This window comes from Neofelis nebulosa, chromosome 3 (genome assembly GCF_028018385.1).
Source record: "Neofelis nebulosa isolate mNeoNeb1 chromosome 3, mNeoNeb1.pri, whole genome shotgun sequence".
Taxonomy (NCBI): domain Eukaryota; kingdom Metazoa; phylum Chordata; class Mammalia; order Carnivora; family Felidae; genus Neofelis; species Neofelis nebulosa.
In genome coordinates this window covers 19,546,649-19,571,863 of record NC_080784.1, presented here as the reverse complement: position 1 = coordinate 19,571,863, position 25,215 = coordinate 19,546,649, and the positions used below count along the sequence as shown (strand labels likewise).

Here is a 25,215-nt window from a genome sequence, read left to right as displayed (position 1 = left end):
ATGTACATATTTCTTTATATATATAAATATATATGTACATATATATTTATATATATAAAAAGATATATATGTACATATATATTTATATATATGAATATATACCACTTCTTTTTTCATCGATGGATGGAGATACTTGGGTTGTTTTCATATCTTGACTTTTGTAAATAATGCTGCAGTAAACATAGGTATGCATATATCTTTTCAAATTGATATTTTCATTTTCTTTGAGTAAATACCCCACAGTGGAATTACTGGATGATATGGCAATTCTATTTTTAGATTTTTAAGGAAGCTCCATACTGTTTTCCACCGTGGCTACACCAGTCTGCATTCCCACCAACAGTACACAAGGATTCCTTCTCCGCATCATCTCTGACCCTCATTATTTCTTGTGTTTTTTATTTTAGCCATTCTGACAGGTGTAAGGTGTTATCTCACTGTAGTTTTAATTTGCATTTCTGTAATGATTAGTGATATTGAGCATCTTTTCATGTGTCTGTTGACCATTTGTATGTCTCCTTTGGAAAAAAGGTCTATTCAGGTCTTCAGTCCATTTTTTCATCAGATATATAAGATGTATAAGTTCTTTATATATTTTGAACATTAACCCCTTGTCAGATACATCATTTGCAAATATCTTCTCCCATTCAGTAGGTTCCTTTTTTGTTTTGTTTAATAGTTTCCTTTGCTGTGAACAAGCTTTTTATTTTGGTGTTTCCATGTCTTCTTTTGATTATCATGCCTTGAAATAGTAAGTGCAAAAAGGCTGTGGATACAGGTCTGCAGCAGGCTACCCAGATATTTGTCCAGGATAATAATGAACCATCGGTAAACATATTTATTTTTATTTACTTTCATGTAATATTGTCTTTCAGTTAGTTATAAATTCACTTGGGTACCCATCTAGTCCACATTTTATTATCATGCCCAAAAGACCATCAAAAATATCTATGCCATTGGGGTGCGTGGGTGGCTCAGTCAGTTAAGCATCTGACTCTTGATTTCAGCTCAGGTCATGATCTCATGGTTCGTGGGAGAGCTCTGCATCAGGCTCTGTGCCCACAGCAGGGAGCCTGCTTGGGATTCTCTCTCTCTCTCTCTCTCTCTCTCTCTCTCTCTCTCTGCCTCTGTCTCTCTCTCTCTCTCAAAATAAATAAACATAAAAATATCTACGTCACATTTCTTTTTTTTAATGTTTATTATTTTTGAGAGAGAGAAAGACACAGAGCAAGCAGGGGAAGGGTAGAAAGAGAGGGAGACACAGAATTGGAAGCAGGCTCGAGGCTCTGAGCTATCAGCACAGAGCCCAACGTTGGGCTCAAACTCACAGACCGTGAGGTCATGACCTGAGCTGAAGTCAGCTGCTTAACCAACTGAGCCACCCAGGCGCCCCTCTATGTTACATTTCTTATCAAATTTCAGATATACTATGCTTATAGCATTTTCCAAATATTCCTGGTCAAGAGTACTATTTTTAGAAACTTTTGATAATTCAGTATTACTTCATCTTAGCCATCCATCCTATATCCAAATGATTACCATTTGCTTTCTGAAAGCTCAAAAGCCATATTATAAAAATTCATTCTAGAATTTTACCATGACTTTGAACTCCATGAAATATTATGTTTTGTAGATAGACTCATCATTACTTTTTAAAATTACTGCCTTTTCTTATTCTCATTCTTATTTCTCATAATTTTATGCCTTTATACAGTAGGTTAAGTTCTGGGAAATCACTAAGTGTGTGTCTTAGGATCCAGGAATTCCCAAAATGGAAAGTAGCCTGAAGTGGCCCAGAAATGGAAAAAAGAAATAAAAGCTTGCCAGTGGTTGTCATTTTTATGGTATATATGGTTAGCTCTATAAGCTAATTCTTAAGACTTTAATTAACTTCATTTAGAAAATATCACAGTGCCTGCATTTTAACAGATTTACACACTAAGAGTATACCAGCCTAATCATTCTTGTCTACACACCTCCATTTTTTCCCTTTATATACACTGAAATAATAAAAATAATAAAGTATGTAATTAGATTAAAATATCAGGCTATTGTGTAGTGATTTAAGACGAGGAAATCTATATTTGATTTTTTGTTATTGCTATTGTAATTATAATTAAGAACACGACTGTTGAAATAAAACAATATCAGATATAGTATACTTATTCTGCATATATGTCTTTTTGGATAATAAAATATAGGAATAAACAACAAATAGAAATATAGCTCATCATATTTATCCCATATAAACTATGGCAGTTTTTTCCTAAAAATAAATCCCTATCCAGGGAATTTGCAATACTTTTTTGGATATTTGGATTACTTGGGATTTTTCAAATGAAAAGTTTCCAAGGAGATGTGATTAATACTATGTACATGTTGTTTCCATATATTAGCAGACTTCCCTATTTAAGCATATATTTTGGAAGCATATTTGACTTTGATAGCTTATAACATATGCATTTTGAATGCAGAATATATATATATATAGTATAACATATATATAAAACAAGTGTATATATATATATGCATATATACATATACTTTTTTAGGCATCCATGTAACACATTATGTGGTTTCTATTTTGAATGTATTAAATTATACAAAACTGGGAAAACTAATACTCATTTTCATAGACTTATACATTAACATATAAGGTATATACTTCTATTTCCCTTTTTCTTTTTGTTTTCCAATTCCATTCATTTGTTCTCTTATTTGCTTAAAAATTGAGTGCCTACTGTATGAAAGTCTTCAGTTATACTCTAAAGAATAAGATTAAAATATATATATAACATAATTATATATATATATATATAACTTAAGTTTATATATATATAGTGTTCTTACCTCGACTGTTCCTAATTCTTTCCAAACTGGTATCAGTAGAAAAGCAAATGTATAAACCAACAACTTTCTCTTAGTATGATAAAGTGAATGCGTGTGTCAGGTATGATGAAAACAGAAAGAAAGACATAGCTGCATTTGCCAGGGGAGGATGCTTACATGGGTGGGAATAAGAGCTGCTAACATTTGTTTATGGCATATTGCCGCTTCTTTCTGCTATCACTCATAAACAATTGATCCCCCGTACTACTACATAATCCATCATCTCCAAATTGATGTGGCCGATTTGCATTTCATTGCTTAGATCAGTGATACACATTGCCATACTACTATTAATGATTATAAAGAATGTAAAAAGTGCTTAACTTACAATCAGGGTAGAACTGGAACACTTGGGAGACTATGTAAGACCCAATTAATATTAATTAATGATAATGTCAGTACACTTCAGACTGTACTTTCTTCTGCAAATTAAAATGATGTGATGAGAATAAACCGGCAGTTGGGATGTTTCATAGAACAAAGATACTTTTTCCTTCCATCTCTCTTAATCAGTTGCTTATGTTTACTTTTAAAAATTACATTTTCATAACAACATGGACACAGTACCTCCTGCCAGTATTTTCTTTCTTTCTTATTATTTGTGTGTGTGTGTGTGTGTGTGTGTGTGTGTGTGTGTGTGTTTGTATCTCTAGGGGACGTGGAGAACTATTCCATCTGTGGAAGACTTGTGATGAAGTTCCTTGCAGTTCTTTTAATGATTATGAAATGAAGAATTTGACTTAGTTCAAGCAGCCATACTTGTAGTCATTACACCTGCAGCCTCCTTGTGCATCAGTCCTAGGGCATCATGCCAAAAGATGAAATGGCGTTTTGATTGGATAAATCTAATAGCTCATGGGTATAATGCCATGCTTCCTTGACTTATGTTTGTGTTGTTGTTGTTGGTGGTGGTGTTGTTGTTGTTGTGGAGGTTTGGGGTTTTGGTTTTTTTGTTTGTCTGTTTGTTTGTTTTTAATACATGATAGGAAACCCTCAAACATTATGATGTAGGCATTGCAGTGCTCAGCACAGGATAACTCAAGCAAACAAAAGACATCATAACTCACAGGTGTTATATCTTATCTATAAATTACCAGCCGCTATGGCTGACAGTGAGGAACTGACCCCCATCCATCTCCACATTGCATTCAGCTCTCACAAAGTCTATGAGCAAGGAAGTAAAACATGATTTATGATAAGTTGCAAGATACCACGCTTGCATATTGCTGTGTGTGGAGCAGAGATCAATTCGTGGCTTACAAATTTGTCACAGGACAGTGCATCTTCCAGTCTGCCACCTTCAAATTAAGTGTCATGATGAGAGAAAAATATGGCAATGTCTTGGGAAAAAATAGCACATTTTGATTAGGTTACAGAAATGGTGTGGGATAACAAAAGACAGGAAACTAGAGTTCTCACTTGGTCACAGCATTCAGTTTAAGATCAAGGAGATAAAAATAGGAGAGCAAATACATAAAATGGAAGAAGAATCCTTATAACTAAATGAAGATGGCATTTGAGATTGTAACATAGAAGAAAACATTACTGGTCATTCCCAAGGGAGCTGACCTACCTCTAGCTCCTATTAATTCTAAACATTGGGAGGGAAACCAGCTTGGAGCTTTATATTCAAATAAATTTATGCATGAATCACCATTCTGTGAATATTTATTTGGAAACTTTTAATTTATGTTCTTTCTTATTTTATGGCTTTGAAGGTGAGGCAGATTAGGGACAGATGATCAAATGGTGGACACTTTTATTTCTTTTTCTAAAAACAACTGTAAATTATTCTTATTTTAAGGCTTAGACTTAAAAATCTATCTTGGGCTGATGAGTAGGGCAATTAAACAATTAAAATACTGCTGACTCATAAATATAAAAAAAAAAAAAAAGGATGGGGTGCCTGGGTGGCTCAGTCAGTGGAGTGTCCTACTTCAGCTCAGGTCATGATCTCACAGTCTGTGAGTTCGAGCCCCGCATTGGGCTCTGTGCTGACAGCTCAGAGCCTGGAGCCTGCTTCTGTTCCTGTGTCTCCCTCTCTCTCTGCCCCTCCCCCAGTCTCACTTTGTCTCACTCTGTCTCTCAAAAATAAATATTAAAAAGAATTTAAAATAAAATAAAATAAAATGCTGCTGACTCATGTACACATGATTCTGCAGATGCAGATCTTCCTTTCTAGGACTTTTCAGAAGCTTTTTGGATTTGACATGTATTCATTCCAGTTGCTTATATCAATACCACAAGATAGAATCAGCAGGCATGAGGTTGGCCTTCAAATTCCTCCTACTTTAGACAAAGAGCAAAAGATCTATGTGATGTATATAAGTTAATTGTAGGTTTTACCTTAACATAGCAGAATTACCCAGCTGGTCAGCATGATAAATGCCTTCTTGCATTGCATGCATATTTTTAAAACTAGCATGTCCACCTCTGAATTCTTGGTTTTTCCTTAAACCTGTTTTTATTCTACCTCAGTAAATGTCATTTCCATTGTCCCAGTTGTCTACATTATATATCTGGGTATCTCTTTGATACTTTCTTTTCCATCACCTTGTCTACCTCCTACTTCCCTTAATCCTTTCAGTTTTACTCCAAAATCAATGTCTAGGGTACCCAGTTCTCTTTCTATTACCACCGTCCCCGGTGCACACCGCCTGTATCTCTTTCTGCCACTATGGAAATGATTTCTCGATTGGTCTCACCATTTCCACTCTCTATTCCAATGATATTTTTTTTTTTTGAGAAAGAGAAAGAGCGAGTGGAGTGAGAGACAGAGGGAGAGGGAGAGAGATAATCCCAAGAAGGCTCCACACTCAGAGTGGAGCCAGACACAAGGCCCAATCCCAGAACCCTGGGATTATAACCTGAGCCTAAATCAAGAGTCATACACTTAACCAACAGAGCCACCCAGGTGCCCTAATGATATTTCTTAAAAATTAAATCTAAATGTGTTCCTTCCATTTTATAAAGCCCTCAGTACTTTACCATTTCAGATAAGGGTAAACTATAAATCTTTAACAAGGTTCTTCAGTTTCTGGCTACTTCCTGTGTCTTCAGCTCTAACTCGCATGGTACTTTCCTTCTCCCTTGCTATGCTCAGGCATCTGGCTCCCTTTTCAATCGTTTGGGTGTTTCTTACTCTTTGCTTGTACTATTCTCTGTGCTCAGAATCTTTCTTCCCCACCCCATGCTTGAGTAACTGATGTTCATCCTCTGGAAATGCTGTCCCTAACCTAAGCCCAATGTATCGTGTTATCCCCTTTAATAGTGTCCTAGATTCTCATAAAACTTACCAAAATTTGTATTTTTAAAATTTTGTATTTGTTTATTCAATACCATTTTTGTCCACTTAACTGTAGACTTCACTAAGTCAGACCTTATTACTTACTGCTGTGCATCCTGCGTGTAGCACAGCCCTTGATCCTGATCTGCACTTCATCAATACTTGTTGTATAAGAGTTATGAATCTCAAACCATAAACTCAAACATGTAAGATATGTCCATGTCTTCATTTCCTTTAATGAAGGTGAATCTTATTCTGGGCTTTATTTTATTGGGCTGGTAGGAAATTTAAGTACAAACATTTTTAGGACTTTCTCCCCATGGAAGGATCATACTGAAGCCCATTGGTGACTTGAAATGGGGATGGTCCATAACTTAAGCCTCCGTGTTCATAGCTGACAACTTCATGGTTTCAAGGTCATGAGGACCCTTTTAGTCTGATGGCTTTCTGTCTCTGTGCCATGCGGGGCAAATGAGAATTTTAGTCAATGCTAAAAAGCTGTGCAAAGTTCAGTCTCCTTCAGCACACTTTCTTTCTGAGCTGCTATCAATTTCCCAGGGCACCCCCAGAGAGAAGGGGGCAGGTCTTGTCTGCCTGCAAAGCTATCTCCCCTTCTCTGTGTAAGGGGGATCATTCTGGCCCCTCTCTTCAACACAGCTCACCTCTTCTCTCCTCTTGTTGCTTTCAAAGATATTTGCCAGGCACACAGGATCTGGGCACAATGTCTGAGAGAGAATCTGAAGTCCTACCTTCCTACTAGCCACATGGCTTCAAACCACTCTGAACCTCAGTTCCCTAATCTTTAAAAATGGAATGACAATGGTCCCTACCTTGAGGGATTATTAAACGAATAAATATACATGTCTTGGAAAAAAGACAGGCTCATTATAAACACAGAAGAAATGTTAGTTTTTATTACTATTCTAGGTCCAATCTGGAGAACTTCTGTTTTTGACTCAGTATTGACAACTTCACCTGGAGCAATGAGGTACAAAAGGGTTTGGTTTTAATCTTCCTCCCAGGACATATTCTACAAAGTAAGACTTGTTTGTCTTTTCACCACTATATCTGTGACACCTAGAATGATGTCCAGCCTTCAGTACTCCAGCCTCCATAAATACTTGTTGAAGAGCTCATTAAAAATCACTGCCGGGGTGCCTGGGTGGCTCAGTCATTAAGCATCTGATTTCGGCTCAGGTCATGATCTCTCGGTTTCTGAGTTCGAGCCCCATATCTGTGTGGAGGCTGCTTGGGATTCTCTTTCTCTCCCTCTCTCTCTGTTCCTTCCCCGCTCACACACGTTCTCTCACTCTCTCCCTCAAAAATAAATAAATATTGAAAAAAACTCCCTGTCTCATTTCTATAGTGTTACAGGAAGACAGGGGGCCCATACCTGAAGTACAGTGTGACAGGAAGAGTGATGTGGTGAGAGCCCTGCATGACTGGCTACGGGGACAGGGTGGCTGGAGCTGCACACTCACTAGGTTCACTATAAGCAAAATGAGAAGCTTGACGTCGTGTCAGGGGTCAAGAGCAGAAGAATCCAAGGGACCTGACATTCAGCAAATGTGAAACAAGTCCCTGGGAAATGAAGAGACCCAGGGTTCCTTAAGGGGTAGGCCTACCTGGGTCTGACAGTGTCCAGGTAGCAGCTTGCAATGTTGTTGTTTCCTCATGCATTATATGCAAAAGAGAATGGTGCCCACTTCATGGGGTTGCTGTGAGGATTAAACCAGCGAATTTATGGCAAATCCCTCAGAAGAATGCCTAGAAAGAGTGAGCTCACGGTGGCGTGGGCCACCAGGAGTATCCCCCACAAGATCCCACATTCCGGGAAGCAGAACACACCTGTCTTATTAGCAATTGGACCCTTGGCACCTTACACACCTCTTGAAGTCTAGCAGGTGCTCAGCAATTATTTAATTAATGAGCAGGAGGGAAGTCGAATCAGGGGCAGAAAACAATGTGCGATCTGGCTCTTGAGAGGGAGTTCAAGATGCAAAGGAAGCAGAGGGTAAGTGAGGGTTTTTCCAGACTGGGAACAACTTGAACGCAGACAAGAGGAAGGAAACAGCACGGGCTGAGCCTGGAAGCCTGTGCAGTTCAGCAAGTCTAGCACAGCAGGACATGGAAAAGGGGTCAGAAATAAGGCAGGTGCCAGAAGTAGATGGCTTTGCATTTGGCCAAGCTCATTTATGTGCAGCTTAATGTGTAGTTTTCTTTATATGATTAATTCATTAACCCTACTGAGGACAAAAAACCTTGTTAAGAAGTCAACCAAGGAGTTTCAGCACACTTAATCCTTTATCCTGGATCTTTCTCATTTTGTTTTACTCTGATCGAATACTACCATCTACCAAACTATTCCTAAGTATTCTTGTTTGTTTTTTATGAGGCACAGGTGATAAACCTGAATACTGATGCCACAATCTTAGAAACTCTAATGACACTTGCAAGGGACAAGAAAGAACAGTCAAATTTTAGGTTTTGCCACGCTAACTGTCCATCATCTTAAATACTGACTTTTTAAAATTTTGAAATATTTCCACATATTAGACAATGAGAAGGTGATAATAGTTCACAAAACTAGTAAACCTATCTTTAAGATCTTTGTGATACAAACATAATTTCTACATTTATCAACGCAAGATGTTTTTCCCCCTACTTTCTATTCTACATATCATCTAAATCTTTTTCTCCAGAAAGATGGACTTTTACAGATTAAGAATTACTAGTGATTTGTTTTATCAAGAAATAGTTTTTTGTGAAATCTAAAAAACCAAAACCTTCATAGGAAAAGAGATCAGACTTCTTACCAGAGGCTGAGCAGGGGGAGGGGGAAGTAGAGGAAGGGGCTTAAAAGGTACAAACTTCTAGTTACAAGATAAATAAGTGCCAGAGATGTAATGTACAATGTGATGACTCTAGTTAATATTACTGTATGATATATAGGAAAGTTGTCAAGAGAGTGAATTCCAAGCATTCTCATCACAAGAAGAATACTTTTTCCTTTATTCTCTTTTCTTTTCTTTTTATTACATCTGTATGGGGAAAACGGGTGCTAGCTGAACCTATTGGGGTAGCCATTTCACTGTATATATAAGTCAGACCACCATGTTGTATGTTTAATTTGTACGGTAACAAATGTCAATTATTTCTCAAGAAAATGGAGAAAAGTAGCTTGTTACCATGTCAGCAAACTTATGTTTTCCTACTTGTTAGTACTTGAAAACGCCCTTGATTAAAATGGCCAAGCCTGTCTCATCATCACCACAGTTTGTCAACTCCCCTTCACCCTTCACGTGCCCCTGCCCAGACTTCCAAAGTATTCTGTGTATATCTCTTTCATGGGGTAGCTCATTGTGCACATTGTATTTGCATCTATGCGTGTGGCTTATTTCCTACTAAATTGCGAGTTCCTTGAAAGAGATTCAATGCCTACAGGGGATTCTGACATATCACGTGCCCCCAAAATGTAAAATGAACAAACAAAAAACCTTGAATAAAATGAAAGAAAAAGTATGTTTCTACAAATGCATGACTTAAAGTTAGAATAGCCATCATAGGGGTGCCTGGGTGGCTCAGTCGGTGAAGCATCTGACTCTTGGTTTCAGCTCAGGTCATGATCTCATGGTGCGTGAGTTTGAGCCCTGCATCTGGCTCTGCACTGACAGCATGGTGGCTACTTGGGATTCGGTCTTCCTCTCTCTTGGCCCCTCCCCTGCTCCCTCTCTCTCTCTCTCTCTCTCTCGATAATAAATAAACATTTTTGTAAAAAGTCTCTAAAGAAATAGAATACCCATTATAGTAGAACTCATAATTTATATCTCAGGTTTCAAACCACAAATGTCTTCACTAGTTATGGAAAAATATAAAGAATTATATTTTTTAATCTGTCCTTTGAATATCTCTTTATTCTTACATTCTGAGAATCTTTCTTCATGTTGTAAGCTTAAAAAGTAGAGTTTTAGAGTGATGGCCAAGAAGAAAATAAAGTATAATTTTGTCTCTTCCCTTTCTCATAGCATTTACCTATTCAAAAACTTGACTACAATAACTATTTTTTTAATAAACCATTTTTTTCTTTGTTTATTCTCTGGATGGGAAGTTGCTGTCAAGCCAGGGAATGTATTTCCCTGTTTCACTCCACATAGTTGCAGCCACATTACTAATATTGTGTCATGTGACAGCAGCTACACATGTCATGAGGATTAATACGTCATGTTGTCTTCCCATTCTGCAGCACGATCAGAGACTGTAGATGGAAGGTGACAGCACCACAAGACAGAAGAAGCCTGGGTCCTTCTGGAAATGTTTGCAACAGAGCCACCCCTGAAAGCCATCCTATTAAAAATATTCACATTGTACTTTAAAACACTGGAGTAGGAAATACGCATTTATTGTAATTATGGAGAGTTGAGATTACTTGTGACATCAGGTAACATTAACTTGCCTAATATGCCAGAACACTTAAGAATGCGTTTAAATGTCATGATGTCATTAATATTGTACAGAAAAGGACTCAGTATGGCCTAGAGCAAACACCGGATTTGTGTTGCAAAGTTTTGGTTTGAAACCCTGCTTTAAAAAACACAGGACTTTAGGTGGGTCACTTCACTGCATTACTCCACATCCCTGAAAAGGATGTAGCAACAAAGCAAAACCAGATGAGATGATATGCATAAATCCCACAAAAATCAAAAAAGCACTGTGTGACTTTAAGGAGAATTATAATTGTCATCAAATGAAACAATCAGTAAATAATTGTGCTTCAGGGGCGCCTGGGTGGCTCAGTCGGTTAAGCGGCCGACTTCGGCTCAGGTCATGATCTCGCGGTCTGTGAGTTCGAGCCCCGTGTCGGGCTCTGTGCTGACAGCTCAGAGCCTGAAGCCTGTATCAGTTCTGTGTCTCCCTTTCTCTGACCCTCTCCCGTTCATGCTCTGTCTCTCTCTGTGTCAAAAATAAATAAACGTTAAAAAAAAATTTTTTTTTTTTAAATTGTGCTTCGTCTACAGAATGTAAGAAAGTCGTAGTCATTGCCATCAACCTTGGGCAAACAGCATGAGTTAATATTTCATTGGTAAAACATGAGGTTTCTTTGGATGCTCTTCATCTGAACCTACTTCCTTCCCTCACTATCTGTAAATGATTGACTTTGAGAGCTGGGTTTCAGTGATTGAATCTAATGAAGCTTGAGTATCAGGGCAATCTATTGCCTGGTACACTTCCAAAGGCCGATTTTATTTTTATTTTTTATTTTTTATTTTTGGCTTCTTAAGATTTTAATTCCAGTATAGTTAACATACAGTGTTATATTAATTTCAGGTGTACAATATGGTGATTCAATAATTCCATATATCACCTAGTGATAAAAAGATGGAACACTTCACAGATTTGTGTGTCATCTTTGCACAGAGACCATGCTAATCCTCTCCATATCGTTCTAATTTTTAGTACAACGTGTTGTCAAAACAAGCACCCAAAGGCCAATTTTAAGCAATTATAAACATATCCTTATTTTTTTGTTGTTGGATGGGAATTGTAGAAAATAAAATTTATCTGAATTCCTACAATTCTAAAGCAAACATTTGTGACAATGCTGCAAACAGCAAGCACAACTGTGTGACTATATGAGCAGTCACATATTTTTCCAGATCTCAACATTTCAGATCCATCTTTGTCTGACGCTAAGAGACCTGCAAAACTGTTATTGATACAGCAAAATGGTTCTGAATCTCAGAGTTCTTATATGAAAACAATTTGATACAAGTTTTCCAAATGTTTACAGTTCTAAAAATTTTACATGGCATTACCAATAACAAATGATGAAACTTAAAGAAATCTTCCTAAAGATCAAATTTTGATCAGACAAGAAGCAAGACATTCTTTCCATTGTCCCCTAGAAAATACTTTTTAATTCTTATTTGAAACTATAAATAGCAATAAAAAAAGGAAAGAAATATAAATAGCATTGCATACAAATGCAAGGGGAAATGGTAATGTGGAGGAGTGTCAAATAGTTACTAAATGTTCTTTCTCTGTATGATATAATGCTTGTGATATTTGTCAACTTTGAAAATATATATGTACTGATTCCTTTTCCTACTCAAAATAAATATTCATTTTCATATATAATTTAGAATTTATAATTTTGTATTACTTTCCTTAGATTCTCCAATATTGTATAGCAGCAGGCACCACAAATATATTCCTTCCTCGGATGACTCTATTTCCAAACTCTAAAAAACTTCCTTTCATACTGTCCGTTTTCTAGAAGATTTTTTTTTTAATTATCTTCTTTTTATGACATTTATTTGTTTTGAGAAAGAGAGAGTGCACAAGCTGGGGAGGGCAGAGAGAAAGGGAGGAAGAGAATCCCAAGCAGGCTCCATGCTGTCAGTGCAAAGCCCAACATGAGGCTAAATCCCACAAACTGTTAGATCATGACATGAGCCCAAATAGAGTTAGGTGCTTAACCAACTGAGCAACCCAGGCGCCCCTAAAATTACCTACCAAGACTTCCTTTCTTGAGATGGAAATGTAGAAAATTCATTTTCTTGATGGCATATTTCTTCATTTATTTTGTTTTGTTTTAAGCTCTTATTTGGACACAGAAAATTCCTTTTGATTCAAATAACTCATAAAGCCATAAAGGTTGAATTCTAAAACAGGAGTATTTATTCACCGTAGCTACTTAGCATTTCTAATCCAAGTATTCACTGCTTTTACTATTCAAATTAGTTCAGACTGTCTCATTGAAACAATTTTATTTGAAACTCTCAATGATTATATATATATTTCAAATATATATATATATATTTTTCAAATATATGTATATATATTTGAAACTATGTGGTAAAAGCAGTGATAATTTAAAACCTATATACCTACATTTCCTAAACACATTATTTTAACTTAAATAAATTCACATTCATTAGCCAAATTTTTGACATAGGACCAAGGCCTTTTTCATATGTGATTTCTGATTGTTTATTGGTGTTATTTTTCCAGCATAAAATAAAACCATAATTCATCATCTATGAATTCAAGTTTGGCTTCCTTTAATGGGGAGCCACGTAAGAAGCAAGCTTAGTGCAGAATCTGTCTGGAATTTAACACTCATTTCCTATTCTTTTACATATGTCTCATATACCTCTAATCTTTTTTTTTTTTTTTTAGTTATTTGCATTATCCAATGTTTCCAATAAATTTTTCTTGATTTTTATAAAAATAACTCCTTTTTATTACTTACATAATACTTAATGAAATTTTATAATTATGAAATCTAACCAGCACAAATCAGTTTGGGAACAAACTGACTCTTATCAGCACACTGGTCATCAGGTGGTTCTAGAATGAGAGTCTTAGAGGAGGTCTAGGAGCCATACCTACATACTGTTCTGCAGACTTAAGTCAGTATACTGAGATACTCTGTTTTACATCTCAAGGAAGTGAAAGTTTTGTTTAATCTAGCAAATTAGACAAGTAGAGATTGAGTATAAAAGGTTTCTATTGTTATTGTATTTTAAATTTTTTTTTCTTTAACGTTTCTTTTTGAGAGACAAGAGAGTGAGAGAGAGAGAGAGAGAGAGAGAGAGAGAGTCAGAGCATGAGTAGGGGAGGGGCAGAGAGAGAGGGAGACAGTGAATCTGAAGCAGGTTTCAGGCTCTGAGAGGTCAGCACAGAGTCCCAGGCAGGGCTCGAACTCAAGAACCATGAGATCATGACCTGAGCTGATGTCGGACGCTTAATCGACTGAGCCACCCAGGCACCCCTATTGTTATTATTTTTATATTAACGTTTTTCATAGAAATAATTAATGATCTATGATGATCTGAGTTTCTTTCTGCAAGATACAATTAACTTTTCTGAGCTAGTAATGCTCAGTCAAATATCCAAACTGTGTTTGGATCCTAGGCTGTAGTAAGTAAATCAGTAGAGAAACGGCCCTTTAAAGGTTCTGCCACCCATGCAACGGATACAGTGCTTCCTCTTGTCAAAGGATGGGAACAGGTGACTATTTGTCTTTTGCAGTGAAGTTAGTCACCCTAAATTGGCCCCTCATCACTTTTCTGAAATCCTTTAGAAATGAGGAAAGAGGAATAAAAAAGGTATACTCTTTAGTGTGATAATATGGTGGTGGTGGTGGGGTTGTTCTAGATAAAAGGAAGGGAAACAATACACACACACAGAGACCACTAATTATGGTATGTAAATAAACTGCATTACACTCTAAACTCCACTGAAAGCAGAAACTACAATTTTTAATTATTTGTTGACCGTAATATAATATCAAGCTCCTAACAGACTACTTGCCAATCATGGACATCAATATATACACTTGAATGAATTAAAAAATAATAGAATTCCTTCACTACATTTTTATTTGAATAAACTTGTTAATAAAGAGATAGTCTATACCCACTTTACCCCCAAAATTTGTTGATCAAAAACTCTAATTTATATGAATTATCTAGTTAGAATTTATCATTATTATATAATGATTTTTAAGTTCCCATTGTGCACAATGAAAACACTACATTTGTATTTTTTTAAATTACCTGGCAGGCTTAGCCAATGCTTCGTATTTGAAAGCATTGGGCAATCAAAAATTATACTTTTCAGTCAGACTTAAATGTAATATTTACAATAACTGCTGTAATGATCAACAATAGCCAAAGTATGGAAAGAACCCAAATGTCCATCAAGGGACGAATGGATAAAGAAGATGTGGTATATATATACAATGGAGTATTACTGGGCAATCAAAAAGAATGAAATCTTGCCATTTGCAACCACATGGATGGAACTGAAGGGCATTATGCTAAGTGAAATTAGTCAGAGAAAGACAAATATCATATGACTTCACTCATATGAGGACTTTTAGAGACAAAACAAATGAACATAAGGGGAGGGAACCAAAAATAATATAAAAACAGGGAGGGGGACAAAACATGAGACTCTTAAATACGGAGAACAAACAGAGGTTTACAGGAGGGGTTGTGGGAGGGGGATGGGCTAAATGGGAAGGGGCACTAAGGAATCTACTCATGAAATCATTGTTGCACTATGTGCTAACTAATTTTTATATAATTTTTTAAAAAATAAAATTAAGAAAAAAATAAATAAAATAACTGCTGTAAACTAGGAGCTATTTGAAATTTTTAGGAATGTTGAATTATTTTGTATATCTAGGAAATATATATATATATATATATATATATATATATATATATATATAAAATAAGTAGTAGTTCCTTTGGCTGTTACTTGGATCATAGATTGGCATGCTATGCTCTGTGATGCTGTTATGTTACATTATGTTATATTACAGGAGAAAGTTTATCCTTACAGTGAATAGAATTCTACAGTGGCTATTAGCTTTCAAAGTATAGTGTAACTATGCTTGATACCCTATAATGTTGGCACCCCACTCTGGACTATTGAAGATTGGTATATCTTCATTTCTCCCTGGGGGAATTCAACCCATTTGCAAATATGAACATTAACATCTATCTTCTTTGACTTTGCTTTTCCCCGGGGATCCTACTTTAGACCTGGAGGGACATGTCATGAGCTAGAGAAGACATACAAATGTGAACAACAGTAAATTAAACTGTGAACGAAAAGTCATTCCAAATAAACTTTCTATTTCCCTTGTTATAGTGTATTGCGAATGAATCTCAATCAGATGGCTGCAATTCCCCTAGACTTGAGTGAAAAATAATGCAAAGCATAAGAGAAACTCTGTTTTTATTTATCCACATGTACCTCTAAACATTAAGTCATCCCCAGTTCTCTATAAGTTTTATTTAGCCATGGAAAGTACACAATAGCTTTTTCCTTTATAACTTTACCGCAAGAGCAGTGCTGATGCCTGTATTTAATAATATGGATGTCCTTAGATTAATGAACTAGAATAAATTCAAAAGGATGTTGGATGTTATAAATTAACATAATTAAAATCTTTCTGAAGGAATTTAATAAGTAGATGGATTTGAGATATTTACATTGACATCATGACACTTTATGTAATGCTTTTATGTAACAGTTAATTGGTAAATTAAATATATACATAGGTCCTCTTAAAAATCATACCATGTTTGTGTCCATTAATTTATTAAAGAACATGTGCTATGTTTCAATAATACTGAAACATCAACTTTACATTATCCTTCTGATGAGTAATCAAATAATAGAATATATAGCCAAATTATCTAAGTTCTATAAAAGTTTATAGTAAACAGAAATAAAAAAACTTTGAGGAAAAAATTTGAATACTTTCCTTTTTAAGGATATATGCTTGGAACTGTTCAGGTACATAAGGAGATTCAATGAATTTCGTTTGCTTTTTAGTAGCAGCGATGATGTTACTCTCCTAATTTAAAACTGGAAAAATTATTATACATAATCAGTTTAACTCAAAACTGGAACAAGTTGAAATAATTATTAATAAGATGGCTAATTTTTCATACATTTTAATAGGGCTAGAAATTTAATCAGGGATGGATATTGGAGGAAAATAATTATCTTACGTTGCCCTATGGGATCTTAATTTTAATTTCTAGGCTTCTCAGAAAAGGCTTCTCAGAAAGTTTCTATTTTCCCCTTCCAGTGAAAAATAAATAATTATTTATTTCAGACAACACCCTAATATAGTCCCATACTGGAACTCGAAGACTGTGGAGCAGTCTCCTTGCTGTCCTTGTCACACAGAAATGGTGTAAATATCATGATGATTTAGGAGTCAAGTCTTTAACTACTAGCATCAACATCAATCCATATAAACATATTTTCATCCTCCTTGAGGAAATTATTTCAAGGTATTCATCCAGTTTTGGTTATAAAACAAAGAAAACTACTTCCGGCAGCTTACAAGCAAATATGCTATGTTAGTGGGTGTGTGTGTCTTGTAAAATCACAAAGAAGTTAATTTACCTGCAGGTTCTTGTTGTTATTGTTATTGATATATGTGAGTGTTTCAGACAGGGCAAGATTTATATGTTAAGTACTTACTGGAATCTTAATGCCATCTCTGACCTGCTGCTTAATCTCATCCTTGGTTCTTTTGTGATTGTTATTTCAACTATAGGTACTGACTGTAAAACCTCTTTCAGACTCCAAAAGGGCTTTTTTCTCTTCCTTCTCCTTCTCTTCCCTCCCTTTTCTTTTCTTCCTTTCCTTTTTGTTTTATTGCTTTGTTTTGCCAGAAAGTATCAGTTTGGCATTACTAGTATTGATAAAAATAAAAAGATACCAGGGAAATTTCTATTTCAGTTTATGATTCTGGAGGAATCTTACCCTAATTTCCATGAACTATAATCAATTGATTACCAAGTTAGTAATTATAATCTGGTTTGCTCAAAAATCATTTCTAATGCCAAATAGAATCACTATCGCTAAGTCAAAAGGTTCATATTCTATTCTATTTTTTTAGGGCTTATAAATTCACAGTCAAGGATTAGTAGACAACCAGTATCCAGAGACTTCTATCAAGAAACATAGTCAATATGAATACATTAGAGTTTCTAAAAAGAGGTGGGTTTTCTTTGTTGTTGTTGTTATTGTTATCAGCATAATTGTTTCTATACTAGTGTAGGTATATACCCCATACCATCACATTAATGCCTTAACTTTCTAATATCATTAGGAAATAAACACATTGAAAAGTGACTTAAAAGGAGCAAATCAAGAATGCTTTTCACAAATCACTTGTAATACTGTATCTTATTATAATCTCTCTGGCCTCTTATTTTTCATTGAAGATAGAAATCTTTAAAGCAATCAAATGCTAACAAAATTTCATCAGACGATATATATTTTAGTGAGCTAGCAAGAGACCAAAGTAGCATGGATTTCTTCCCAAAATCAGTTCTCTGGGTGAAACTGTAAAAGGATATATTCTCAAAATGGGGGTGGGGAGGGGGACAGGAGAGGAACTGGAGAGGATTCATTTTTTTTATGTTTATTTATTTATTTTGAGAGAGAGAGAGAGAGAGAGAGAGAGAGGAGGGGGGAGGGGCAGACAGAAGATCCAAACCAGGCTCTGTGCTGTTAGCACAGAGCCCCATCCAGGGCTCAAACTCAGGAACTGTGAGATCAGGACCTGAGCTGAAGTTGGACGCTTAACCAACTGAGCCAACCAGGCACCCCAAGAGAAATCATTTTTATTTTTGTTTGGTTCTACAAAATGGCATGGAATTGTTTTTTTATTAATGTTTATTTATTTTGAGAGAGAGAGGAAGAGGGACAGAGAAAGGGAGAGAGAGAATCCCCAGTGGGCTCCACACTGTTAGCACAGAGCCCAACATAGGGCTCAATCTTACAAACCATGGTCATGACCTGAGGTGCAATCAAGAGTCTGATGCTCAAGTGACTGAGCCACCCAGGCACCCAGCAGTTTTGTTATTTAACAGAATTTTCTCATTTGTATTTTTACATATACAGATACTTATAAATGAAAAGATGTCTCATTTGGGGTTTAATCAGGGAAGCAGACCACTAGAAGATAAAAATAGTAAGGGCCCAGCCTGCCCTATCTTCCATAATTTGTCTCATTCAGCATATTACTTTTGAAGGCTCATTTTAAGTGTTGCTTCCATTTGACCTTATGACATGACACAGCCTATGTGAGGCCGTTGTTTCTGTGGCTGGTGCTAGAGAATGAAGTCTTCAGAGCGAGAAGGGTGGTTGAGAAGGGAACATGGATGTACAGTGAGTGAAGAAGGACAACATCAGAACTTGTAGGGCCATGTTGCTCTCTCACCACATTCAAGCCTTCAGTCTCAATGACACTGTACCCTGCAGAAGGTGATTCCTTCATGGGCAGCTAGGCGCTCACCCAGCCCAGAAATGGGAGAAGTGGAAGGAGGGTCTGGCCGAGCATAAGGGAACGCAAGCCCAGCTGCCAGCACGACAGAAGAAAAGTGACAACATCCTGAGCAGCAGTAGCACCTCATGATCTGAACTGGCCCTCCAAACATAAAATAAATACGGCTGCAGCTTCTCCTCTACCTTCCAAATCTAATGTGTGTCTCTTGTGGGCCACAGTAACCTGGAGCTCTGCAGAGCAGAGAATTCTGGAAAGCATTGGAGCGGTTTTGCTAAAGTGACACAATACAGATCTACCACATATACCAAGTCTGAGGTTTCTCTCCGAATCGGCCAGGAGAGAGAGCCATCAGCTAATATTTTTAAGTTGTGTAAAGGGTATATGAGGGGCACTATGCTATTTTCTGTATACCCATTTGAAATTTACTGTAGTTAAAATTTTTACTTGACAAATGAAAAAAGGAAAGAGAAAGGGACGTAGCAGAGAAGAGGCAAGAGTGGCAAGTGAATGGGATTAGCTAGGCACAGCAGCTTCATGCAGCAGTAAAGGGGTTGAGGAAGATAATTTTAAACTTTCTCTCCATGAGCCTACATTACAGAAATATTAAGGACAAAGAAATATTAAGGACACCTATACAGGTACCCTTGGGGTAAGATGAAAATTGCAAGAAATTCCCGCTGGGGAAAAAAGTCAGTGAGAATAGCCACCCACTCTGAAACCTTCACCCTCCGCGTGCTTCCTCCAAATCCCTGAATGAGTGCATGTCAACCTGAGAAGGCTACGTGTGCACCATGCCACTTTCCTCTAGGGGTATCAAGATGTGCTTGATTAGTACACAGTGATTCTGGGGTGCCTGTGCTCTTCAGCCTGGACATCATCCTCCCTCTTTCTCCTAAACTCATCTGACTGGGGTCTAGTCCTCAGTACTTGACACTGCATGAGAATTTGAGTTTTTAGTCTCAAATACCAAAACATGGACTAAAACTATCTCAAGAGAAAGAATGCAAACAAAACAATACAATAATTTCTTCATCAAATATTTGATTACTAGAGCATTATTATTGGCATTGGAGATCAAACAAAGATTCATACAAAGAAATAACCCTACCTTCAGGCCCTGTCTTATGGCATTGACATTGGCAAAGAGCAAGGGAATTCAAAAAATAAGATTAACAACAACACAAGGATGGACATTCAAACTGCTCTGATTTACCTCTTAATTGAGGTACCACCCAGTGCAATAAATGAAGAAAAAGGAACAGAAGGTATGCACACTGAAAAGAAAGAAATAAAATGGTCACTATTTGTAGGCAACATGACTGTCTTTGTAGAAAATCCCAGTGGAACTACAAAAACCTACTAGAACAAATAAGTGAATTTATTAAGGTTGCAGAACATAAGGTCAGTACACAAACATCAATCAGATTTCTATATGGTAGCAATGAACAATTGGAGAAAAGATACTCTACCCATGGAATACTACTGTCACCCATGTCCGTGGATTCAAAACTGCTTATGATCATCTACATAACTGCCTGTCCTACATATTTTGAAATAACTTAGCCAGTCTCCACAACTGTGTGAGCTAATTTTTGTAGTAATTCTCTCTTGTTCTCTCTTGCTGTGAATGAGAGAAAGAGAGAGAAAAAGATAAAGAAATGTAAAGATATACATATATTTCTTACTGTGTATATTTCTGTTAAATATACACACTTTATATGTGTATAAACTTTAACCGAATCTATAAAAGAAAAAAGTTAACAATGAACTTTATCAATAAGAACCTCTGTTCTCTGAAAAATACTAAGAAAATAGTGAGAGGCCAAGATGGCAGGGCAATGTGGAAGTTCTCAGCTTCTCTCATCCCTGAAATGCAGCTAACACCAAACCGTTTTGCACACCTAGAAAATTGATCTGAGGATTAGCATAATAATCTGTATAACTTGAGCCCAGAACTCAGCAGGTACATGGGGCAGAGAGGTGGACTGGGGGAGAGAGAAGCTGTGGAGGATAGCTGTTTTCATGGAGAAAGGACAGATAAAGGGAGGAGAGTCTAGGAAAAGCACTCCCCCCAAAAGTAGCTGGAGAGAAAGAGAAAGAGTGGAAGCCCCCACAAGACTAAACAAGAAAGGGAGAAAGGAGAAGTTTCTTGACTAAACAAGAAAGGGAGAAAGGAGAAAGGAGAAGGTTTCAGTACTACTAGGACTGTATAAACTAAAGGAGTTCATGACCACTAAACCAGCCCTGCAAGAAATTTTAAGGGGACTCTTTGAAGGGGGAAAAGATGAAACAAAACAAAAAAGACCAAAAGCAACAAAGACTAGAAAAGACCAGATAATATCACTAGAAATACCAACTCTACAGGCAACACAATGGCAATAAATTGTTATCTTTCAGTACTCTCTCTAAATGTCAATGGACTAAACACTTCAATCAAAAGAGATAGGGTAACAGAATAGATAAGAAAACAAGATCCATCTATATGCTGTTTACAAGAGACCCATTTTAGACCTAAAGTCACCTTCAGATTGAAAGTAAGGGAATGCAGAACCATATATCACGCTAATGGTCACCAAAAAAAGCTGAGTAGCCATATTTATATAAGACAATCTCGATTTTAAAATAAAAACTGTAACAAGAAATGAAGAAAGGCATTGTATCATAATTAAGGGGTCTATCCACTAAGAGGATCTAACAGTTGTGAACATGCCCCGATGTGGGAGCACCCAAATACATAAATCAGTTAATCACAAACATAAAGAAACTCATTCATAATAATACCATAATAGTAGGGGACTTCAATACCCCACTTACAGTAATTGACAGATCTTCTAAGTAGAAAATCAACAAGGACACAATGGCTTTGAATATCCCACTGGATCAGATGGATTTAACAGATATATTCAGAACATTTCATCCTAAAGCAGTGGAATACGCATTCTTCTTGAGTGCACATGGAACATTCTCCAGAATAGATCCCATACTGGAACACAAATCAGCCCTCAGCAAGTACAAAAAGATTGAGATCACACCATGCATATTTTCAGACCATAATGCTATGAAACTCAAAATCAACCACAAGAAAAAAATTGGAAAGACAACAAATACTTGGAGACTAAAGAACATCCTACTAAAGAATGAATGGGCTAACCAAGAAATTAAAGAAGAAATTAAAAAATACATGGAAGCTAATGAAAATGATAGTGCTACAGCCCAAAACCTCTGGGACACAGCAAAGGTGGTCATAAGAGGGAAGTATAGCAATCCAGTCCTTCCTAAAGAAGGAAGAAAGATGGCAGATACCCAACCAAACCTTACACTTTGTAGAGCTGGAAAAACAACAGCAAATAAACCCAAAACCAGTAGAAGATGGGAAATAATAAAGATTAGAGCAAAAATGAGTGCTATCAAGATAAAAAAAAAAAAAGTAGAACAGATCAATGAAACCAAGAGCTGGTTCTTTGAAAGAATTAACAAAATTGGTAAACCACTAGCCAGTTTGATCAAAAAGAAAAAGGAAAGGACCTAAATAAATAAAATCAAGAATGAAAGAGAAGAGATCACAACAAACACCATAGAAATACAAACAATAGTAAGAGAATATTATGAGCAATTATATACCAATAAATTGGGCAATCTGGAAGAAAATGGACAAATTCTTAGAAACATATATACTACCAAAACTGAAACAGGAAGAAGTAGAAAATTTGAACAAAATTTGAACAGACCCATAACCAGTAAAAAAATCAAATAAGTAATCAAAAATCTCCCAAAAAACAAGAGTCCAGGACCAGATGGCTTTCCAAGGGAATTCTACCAAACATTTAAAGAAGAGTTAACACCTATTCTTTTGAAGCTGCTCAAAAAATAGAAGTGGAAAGAAAACGTCCAAACTGATTCTTTGAGGCCAGCATCACCTTGACTCCAAAACCAGACAAAGACCCCACTAAAAAGCAGAACTACAGACCAATTTCTCTGATGAACATGGATGCAAAAATTCTCAACAAGATACTCAACAATACATTAAAAGAATTATTCACCATGATCAGGTGGGTGATCACATATTTATACCTGGGATGCAGGGCTGGTTCAATATCTGCAAATCAACCAATATGATACATCATATAAATAAAAAGAAAGGATAAGAACCACATAATCCTCTCAATAGATGTGGAGAAAGCATTTGACAAAATGCAGCATCCTTTCTTGATAAAACCCTCAAGAAAGTGGGGGTAGAAGGATTATACCTCAATATCATAAAAGCTATGTATGAAAGACCCACCACTAATATCATCCTCAACGGGTAAAGACTGAGAGCTTTCCCCCTAAGGTCAGAAACATGACAGGGATGTCCACTCTCACCACTGTTATTCAACATAGTGTTGGAAATCCAAGCCTCAGCAATCAGAAAACACAAAGAAATAAAAGGCATCCAAATTGGCAAGGAGGAAGTCAAACTTTCACTCTTGGCAGATGACATGTTACTCTATGTGGAAAACCCAAAAGATTCCATTAGCTTTAACTGATTCATGAATTCAGCAAAGTTGCAGGATATAAAATCAATGCACAGAAATCGGTTGCATTTCTATACACCGATAATGAAATGCAGAAAGAGAAATCAAGGAATTGATCCCATTTACAATTGTATCAAAACCCATAAAATACCTAGGAATAAACCTAACCAAAGAAGTGAAAAATCTATACACTCAAAACTATAGAAAGCTCATGTAAGAAATTGAAGAAGACACCAAAAAATGGAAAAATATCCCATGCTCATGGATTGGAAGAACAAATATTGTTAAAATGTCAATACTACCCAAAGCAATCTATACATTCAACACAATCCCAATCAAAATAGCACCAGCATTCTTCAAAGAGCTAGAATAAACAATCCTAAAATTTGTATGGAACCTGAGAAGACCCTGAATAGCCAAAGCAATCTTGAAGCTGGAGACATCACAATCCCAGATTTCAAGATGTATTACAAAGCTGTAATCCTCAAAACAGTATGGCACTGGCACAAAAACAGACACTCAGATCAATGGAACAGAATAGAGAACCCAGAAATGGACCCCCAAACATATAGCCAACTAATCTTTGACAAAGCAGGAGAGAATATCCAATGGAATAAAGACAGTCTCTTCAGCAAATGATGCTGGGGAAACTGGACAGCAACATGCAGAAGAATGAACTTGCACCACTTTCTTACACCATACACAAAAATAAAATCAAAATGGATGAAAGGCCTAAACATAAGACAGGAAGCCATCAAAACCCTCGAGGAGAAAGCAGGCAAAAACCTCTTTGATCTTGCCCACAGCAACTTTTTACTCAATAAGTCTCCAGAGGCAAGGGAAACAAAAGCAAAAAATGAACTATTGGGACATCATCAAAATAAAAAGTTTCTGCACAGTGAAGGAAACAATCAGCAAAACTAAAAGGCGACCGGCGCGATGAGAGAAAATATTTTCAAATGACATATCAGATAAAGGGTTAGTATCCAAATTCTATAAAGAACTTGTCAAACTCAACACCCAAAAAAAGAAATAACCCAGTGAAGTAATGGGCAAAAGACATGAAAAGACACTTTTCTAAAGAAGACATCCAGATGGTGAACAGACATATGAAAAAATGGTCAACATCACTCATCATCAGGGAAATACAAATTAAAACCACAATGAGATACCACCTTACTCCAGTCAGAACGGCTAAAATTAACAACTCAGGCAATGATAGACTTTGCAAAGATGTGAAGAAAGGGGAACCCTTTTGCATTGCTGGTGGGAATGCAAACTGGTGTGGCCACTCTGAAAACAGTATGGAGATTCCTCAAAAAGTTAAAAATAGAACTACCTTACGACCCAGCAATTGTACTACTAGGTATTTATCCAAGGGATACAGGTGTGCTGTTTTGAAGGGGCACATGCATCCCAATGTTTATAGCAACACTATCAACAATAGCCAAGATATGGAAAGAGCCCAAATGTCCATCGACAGATGAATGGATAAAGAAGATGTGGTATATGTATACAATGGAGTATTGCTCAACAATCAGAAAGAATGAAATGTTGCCATTTTTGACTACATAGATGGAACTAGAGGGAATTATGCTAAGCAAAATTAGTCAGAGAAAGACAAATATCATATGACTTCACTCATATGAGGAATTTAAGATATAAAACAGATGAACATAAGGAAGGGAAGGAAG

The 25,215-nt window shown here is 36.5% G+C and overlaps 1 long non-coding RNA gene and 1 other non-coding gene across 2 annotated transcripts in view; one reads left to right on the top strand and one right to left on the bottom strand.

Annotated features, from left to right (window-relative positions):
* The window catches only part of LOC131506436 (uncharacterized), a 72,484-nt gene extending 54,777 nt beyond the window's left edge, over positions 1 to 17,707 (top strand). Inside the window, exon 3 of the long non-coding RNA XR_009258936.1 lies at positions 17,613 to 17,707. This is a non-coding gene — a long non-coding RNA (uncharacterized LOC131506436). The remainder of the gene's footprint in view (positions 1 to 17,612) is intronic.
* LOC131508201 (U6 spliceosomal RNA) lies at positions 11,546 to 11,651 on the bottom strand. The gene has a single exon (XR_009259910.1). It is a non-coding gene; the product is annotated as a U6 spliceosomal RNA (small nuclear RNA).
* Positions 17,708 to 25,215: the final 7,508 nt, after the last annotated feature.